The sequence below is a fragment of the Primulina huaijiensis genome, chromosome 2, assembly GCF_012295235.1.
Source record: "Primulina huaijiensis isolate GDHJ02 chromosome 2, ASM1229523v2, whole genome shotgun sequence".
Lineage (NCBI taxonomy): Eukaryota > Viridiplantae > Streptophyta > Magnoliopsida > Lamiales > Gesneriaceae > Primulina > Primulina huaijiensis.
The window spans coordinates 13742804-13749477 of record NC_133307.1 but is presented as its reverse complement, the minus strand read 5'-3'; positions in this window follow the sequence as shown (position 1 = coordinate 13749477).

The window sequence follows — 6674 nt, the reverse complement described above, 5'->3', positions numbered from 1 at the left end:
TGAAGACTAACTGACGATTGTCTTCTCAGTTAACATTTTAAATCTGATATTCCCCCTCAATAAATGCATATAAATAAAAGATAGGGTAAGAAAAACTCAGTCTGGATAAGTCAAAAGTTTTCAGTTGACTTGAGTCTCTTCATCTTCTTCTAGTCTTCCGATAATAGCCTGACTATAAATAAGAGTAAGAATATTAGATAACAATAAGTCAGCAAACATGTGTAGTACAAGCAGTTCCAACTTCACAGTTTCTTGATCAACACTTCGTCAAATAGAGATTTTGAAAGAAAGCATCGAAGAGAAAGTCTGGTTAGGTGTCATGTCTTCTTGGATTAAGGTACATGAACTTCAGAGTATACGTCTTCATGGAGAAGTCCCTATAGCCAGACAAAGAGCTATTGCTAGGAAGTATTTCCGGCGATTTGACGTCACCCATGTCTCACAGGTAGTTACTGATCGAGTTCTGATGCACATTATGCTGTGGAAGGAGTGGAACACGCTTGAGAATATCTCTTCTTCAGAATCTTATAGGAGATTGTACTGTCAAGATTTGAATAACTGGTTAACCCTCTGGCAAGATGCCGTTGAAAGGGAAATTAATCATGTAGTTTGGTTCCGATTCTATTCAAATTGATTGAAGGTTCGATTTATTGTTGTCTCTTTACTTTTCTGCTATAATAACTGACATCAGTTGACAAATAGTTCATTTAACTGAATGAGTAATAACATATAAAAGACTAATTGTTAAAGGTGAATATCAACTGATGCAACAATAGCATAACTGATATCAGTTATCAAACAATTCACTAACTGAATGAATAGTAACATATAAATGACTAACTGTTAAAAGTGAATAACAACTGATATATCAACAATAAACTGATAAAATTAAGATAAATCAATTAAGCCAAGTATATTGCGAAAGTGAGAAAACTTAGTCTCTGGTAATGGTTTGGTGAAGATGTCAGCAGCTTGTTGTTCAGTTGACACATATTCCAGTCTGATAGCTTTCTTCAAAGCATTATCTCTGATGAAGTGATGTCTGACATCAATGTGTTTGGTCCTTGACTGAAGAACTAGGTTGTAAGTTATCATAATCGTGCTTGTATTATCACAAAATATGGGAGATTCTTTAGCATCAACTCCATAATCTTTCAGTTCTTACTGAATCCAGAGCAGCTGGGCACAGCAGCTTCCAGCAGCAAGGTATTCTGCTTCAGTTGTGGAAGTGGCTATGGATGTTTGCTTCTTGCTGAACCATGAGATCAGTCTGTCTCTTAGAAACTGACAAGATCCACTGGTGCTTTTACGATCTAGCTTACATCCTGCATAATCTGCATATGAATATCCAACTAAATTGAAAGAAGAGTCTTTAGCGTATCATAATCCCACATTTTGAGTGCCTTTTAGATATTTTAAAATTCTTTTGGCAACTGAAAAATGCGATTGCTTTGGATTTGCTTGAAATCTAGCACACATGCAAACAACAAATACAATATCAAGATGACTAGCAGTTAGGTACAATAATGAACCTATTAAACCTCTGTAGAGTGTCGTCTCAACTGATATTCCCCCTTAATCATTGTCCAGTTTGACTGATGAACTCATGGGAGTGCTGGCAGCTGAACATGTTTCCATGCCAAATTTCTTAAGCAATTCCTTCGTGTATTTTGTCTGACTGATAAAAATACCAGTCTGCAGTTGCTTCACTTGAAGTCCTAGAAAGAATGCCAGTTCACCCATCATACTCATTTCAAATTTATCCTGCATTAACTTGGAAAATTTCTCACACAATTTGGGGTTAGTTGACCCAAAAATAATATCATCAACATATATTTGCACAAGTAAAATGTGATCATTCTTAGAAAATTTGAACAATGTCTTGTCAACTGATCCAACCGTAAAATCATGATCAGTTAAGAGTTTTGAAAGTGTCTCATACCAAGCTCTTGAGCTTGTTTAAGACCATATAAAGCTTTGTTCAAATGATATACATGATCAGGAAAAGAGTGATTGATAAAACCTGCTGGTTGTTCATCATAAATTTCTTCCTGCAACTGACCATTCAGAAATGCACTCTTTACGTCCATTTGGTAAACTTTAAATTTCTTGAATGAATCTTAGGCAAAGGAACATTCTGATTGCATCCAGTCTTGCAACTGGTGCATACGTTTCATCATAGTTAATTCCTTCTTCCTGCCTATATCCGTGTGCTACAAGTCTTGCTTTGTTGCGTGCAACTGAACCATCTTCGTTCAGTTTATTTCTGAATACCCATTTTGTACCTATAATTATTTTACAAACTGGTCTTGGAACTAAGTTCCAGACATTGTTATGGGTAAACTGATTTAGCTCCTCTTGCATTGCATTTATCCAGTTAGGATCGGCAAGAGCTTCGTCAGTTTTCTTTGGTTCTAGTTGTGAGACAAAAGAAGAATGAATGAACAAATTAAACATTTGATTTCTTGTACTTACCGGGTCAGATGGATTACCTATCACCAATTCTGAAGGATGTGATTTCTTCCATCTGAGTTCAGTATTTGCTGGTTCCATATCAGCGAGTGTTTCTGATGGCAACTGAATGTTTTCAGTTTCAGTTGAAGCTGTATCAGTTGGTAACTGAATATTATCTGTTTGCTCCACCAACTGATTATCAGGAGTAGGTTCATGTTCAACTAATTGAACTAGTATTTTTGGTTCAGGTGTTTGAAGGATATTCCATTTGATATGATTTTCTTCTTCATTATCATCCTCCAAACTGATCTCTGTAAAACGATCAACTAGCTCAACTGGATCGGTTGGCTTATCATTTATCATATTTTCATCAAAAATAACATGAATGGATTCTTCAACATTTAAAGAGCTCTTATTAAAGACTCTATATGCTTTGCTAACTGAAGAATATCCAAGAAATATTCCTTCTGCAGATTTAGCATCAAAAGCTTTTAAATGATTTTTGCCATTATCAAGAATAAAACATCTGCAGCCAAATATTTTGAAATAAGAAACCACACTTTTTCTTTCATGCCAGATCTCATATTGTGTTTTCACATGATTTTTATTAATCATCGATCTGTTCTGAGTGTAACATGTAGTGTTTACTGCTTCAGCCCAAAACCTTTGAGAAATACCAGAATCAGCAAGCATTGTTCTAGTAGCTTCTTTAAAGGTCCGATTTCTTCTCTCAGCTACACCATTTTGCTGTGGTGTTCTAGCTGCTGAGAGCTCATGCTTGATTCCAGTATTTTCTAAAAAAGTTGAAAAATTTTGATTAATGAATTCAGTCCCTCTGTCAGACCTTATTCGATCAATACCAACTGATTTTTCATTTAAGAGTCTTTTGAAGAGCTTAATCAGTTGTGCAGCAGTTTGGTATTTGGATTTGAGAAAAATAACTCAAGTAAATCTTGAAAAATCATCCACTACCACTAATGTGTATTTCATTCCCCCTAAACTCATTACCGGTATTGGACCCAAAAGATCCATATGTAACAGTTCTAAGCATCGGGAAGATGATTTATAACCTCTGTTTTTGAATGAAGATCTTACTTGTTTACCAAACTGACATGCTGAACAAACTTTTTCTTTTGAAAAATCTATTTTGGGTAAACCAGTTACAAGATCATGGTTACTCAGATATGCAATAGATTTAAAGTTTAAGTGGTTCAAACTCTTATGTCATAACCAGTTTTTAGAAGATTTGGAAGCAAAGAAACAAACTAGTGCATAAGGTTGTTCAGTCCAACTGACTTTGTAAGTGTTTCCACAACGATTTCCAGTTAGGATGACCTCATCAATTGAGTCTCTAACCGAACAAGTGTGTCTGTCAAACTGAACTGAGAAATTATTATCGCATAACTGACTGATGCTTATCAAGTTATACTTCAAATTCTAAACTAGCAAAACATCTTTAATTGTAAAGTTGCCATGGATAAGCTTACCCTTACCCACAGTTTTACCTTTGGAGTTGTCTCAAAAACTGATGTTTGGTCCAGTATATTTGATCAGTTGAGATAGCAAATTTGCATCACCTGTCATATGCTGCGAATAGCCACTGTCTAGATACCAAGTTGATTCTTTGTTTGAACCTGTTACCTGCAATCACACACAATATATAATGTTGATACCCATATTCATTTGGGTCCTAAATAGATTAGTCCTTTAGAACTCAGACTTAGACCAGTCTAACTGACTTCCCAATTGCTGTGTTCCAAATTGTTTTTCTCGAATTCTTGACAATATGTGTGTGATGTGAGGATAAAACAGTATGATTTGTATCCTTCTTCAATTGACTATTCTTTTGATATCGTTTCTGAACTGGCTTATGGTTGTAGTAAATGTAATAGTCATTCTGAAAGGATCGGTTAATAAGTGAAATGTGTTTAGAAGGGGAGGTTGAATAAACACTCACAGATTATGTTCGTTTTTCGTAGGTTGAGTTCAGTTCAATGACAAACTGAAATTTAATATCTCGTAAGTCAATGACAATCAGTTTAACTGAGAAAACAGTTGCGGAAGTAAACTGAATGAAAGATAGAATAACTAAAATAAAAGGTAACTGAAGTAAAAAGCACGCGATTTGTTTCTGGATGTTCGGAGAATGGAATAACTCCTACGTCACCCTTTCTATCACGAAGATAGGATTTCTACTAAAAGACTTTGATCGAATACAATGTTTGTACTGACCCACTTCAGTTTGGTCTTATCAATGCCACCACTGAAACTCTTAGTTATAACAGGCTATTTCAGTTCGTGACTGATCTTAGCACAACTTAACAATATGTCAGAGATTACAGTGTGCTAACAAGCTCAAAGACGGTAGCCTTGAATGCTACAGATAGAACTTAGTAAGAGAGTGAGCTTTTTATTTCAGCAGAGTAACAACTTGATTAAAATAGTAGTTCTTGTGTATCGTATGCTTCAGCTGCTCTGTTCTCCTATTTATAGGCTTCTATTCCAACGGTAACTTGATATAATATTTGAATTTTATATCCGTTGATTTGTCACGTCAATATTTTTCTGACAATCGTACACTGTAGACTCTGAAATGCGGCGTTCCACTACGAGTTGCAGTCTGCTTGTACTGATGTCGGTTGAACATCCCTTTCATTTGATGACGTGTTAAGGCTGAGCGATCTGCTGATGAAAGTAGCTGATAAGCTTGTGCTGAGTGAATCAACTAATCAGTTCCCAACTGATCAGTCAGCTATCTTCGGGAATCCAGTTAGGTTCAACTGATCAGTTTCCAACTGATTAGTCAGTTAACTTCGAAATTTCAGTTCGGCTGTATTCGGTTGCCTTGATACCTCACGTGATACTTCAATTAGGCACGTTGCTTAATATGAATACTTGATCAGTTCGTCCAATAGATAAATGATTTGTCAAACAACCGAAATTAAGTTTCCAACAATTTCCTCCTTTTTGGTGTTTGACAACACTAAGCCAATGATAACTGATCAGTTAAGCTTATACACGTCCTTCAAATCGGTCGTAGATAAAATAATAACTTTCATGTACAGATTCGTACAATGAAAGAATGAAATAATCTATATAAATAATTCCATGTACAAGTAAATCCGTTAAATTCGTCAAATGATTTGACTGTAGCTTAGGTCTCTATTCCCCCTTTTTGTCAAACGCCTCCATTCTGATAGATAATCTTTTAACATCAGTTGATAGAACTTTAACAGAAGTGGCTACGTCTGATACTGCATTCAGCATAGTGGTTTGCATCAAGTCTATCTTTCTGGAAACAGATGTCTCCACAAAGTCAACTCTCTTGCTGATTACATCTTGGGTGACAGAGAGACTTTCAGCTAAGCCTCTATTCTTTCTAATCTCTTCTATTGCAAGGGTAAGAGAGGTTGCTACTACTTAAATTATAATTCACCCAAGTGTAGGTTGTCTGCAAGCAATATATTTCGTAAGTACGAGATCGATCCACAGAGAGGTTATTTTAAATTTAAACTTATTAATTTATAGATTACCAAATGCAAGAACGAAGTTTACAAATTATAAATTTTGTCAAGGCTCGAGGATTTATTCTTGGTTTATGCAATATTGTTTAACTAAAAGTAAAACAAAGGAAACCACCATAAATAATGGTTCCAAGAAAATTAAATATTTAAACACACACCTAATATAATATAGTTCCCACTATAGAAAATACCGAATTCACCGATATTTTATATATGATACCTATGATTATATATATAACTATATAAATATATAACTGCATAAAATAAATGTTAAATTAAATCATTATATTTCATTTAGAACAACCGGCAGAGCCACGGTATCGTCTAAATGAAATATATGATATAATTATATATATATATATACGTATAATATCACAATAATAATTGATGAAATATTTATTGTATCAAAATTAAACAACAAATCAAGATAACCACTTCAATGGTATCAAGCATTTGATGTAAATTGATAACAACAAATAATTCATTTTTATACCTACAATAAAAAGAAATTAGCAAAATGAAAAGAAATAAAGAAAGAATATACAAAATATAAACAATCTTACTTCACCAAGAATTCATCCTCTTCACCTTGACATAATAGATTTAGCTTTCCATGAACTTACTTTTGATCAACACTAAAAACATCACTCATAATTTGGAAAATGAAAAATATATTGGAACTTAGAACTTTTATAC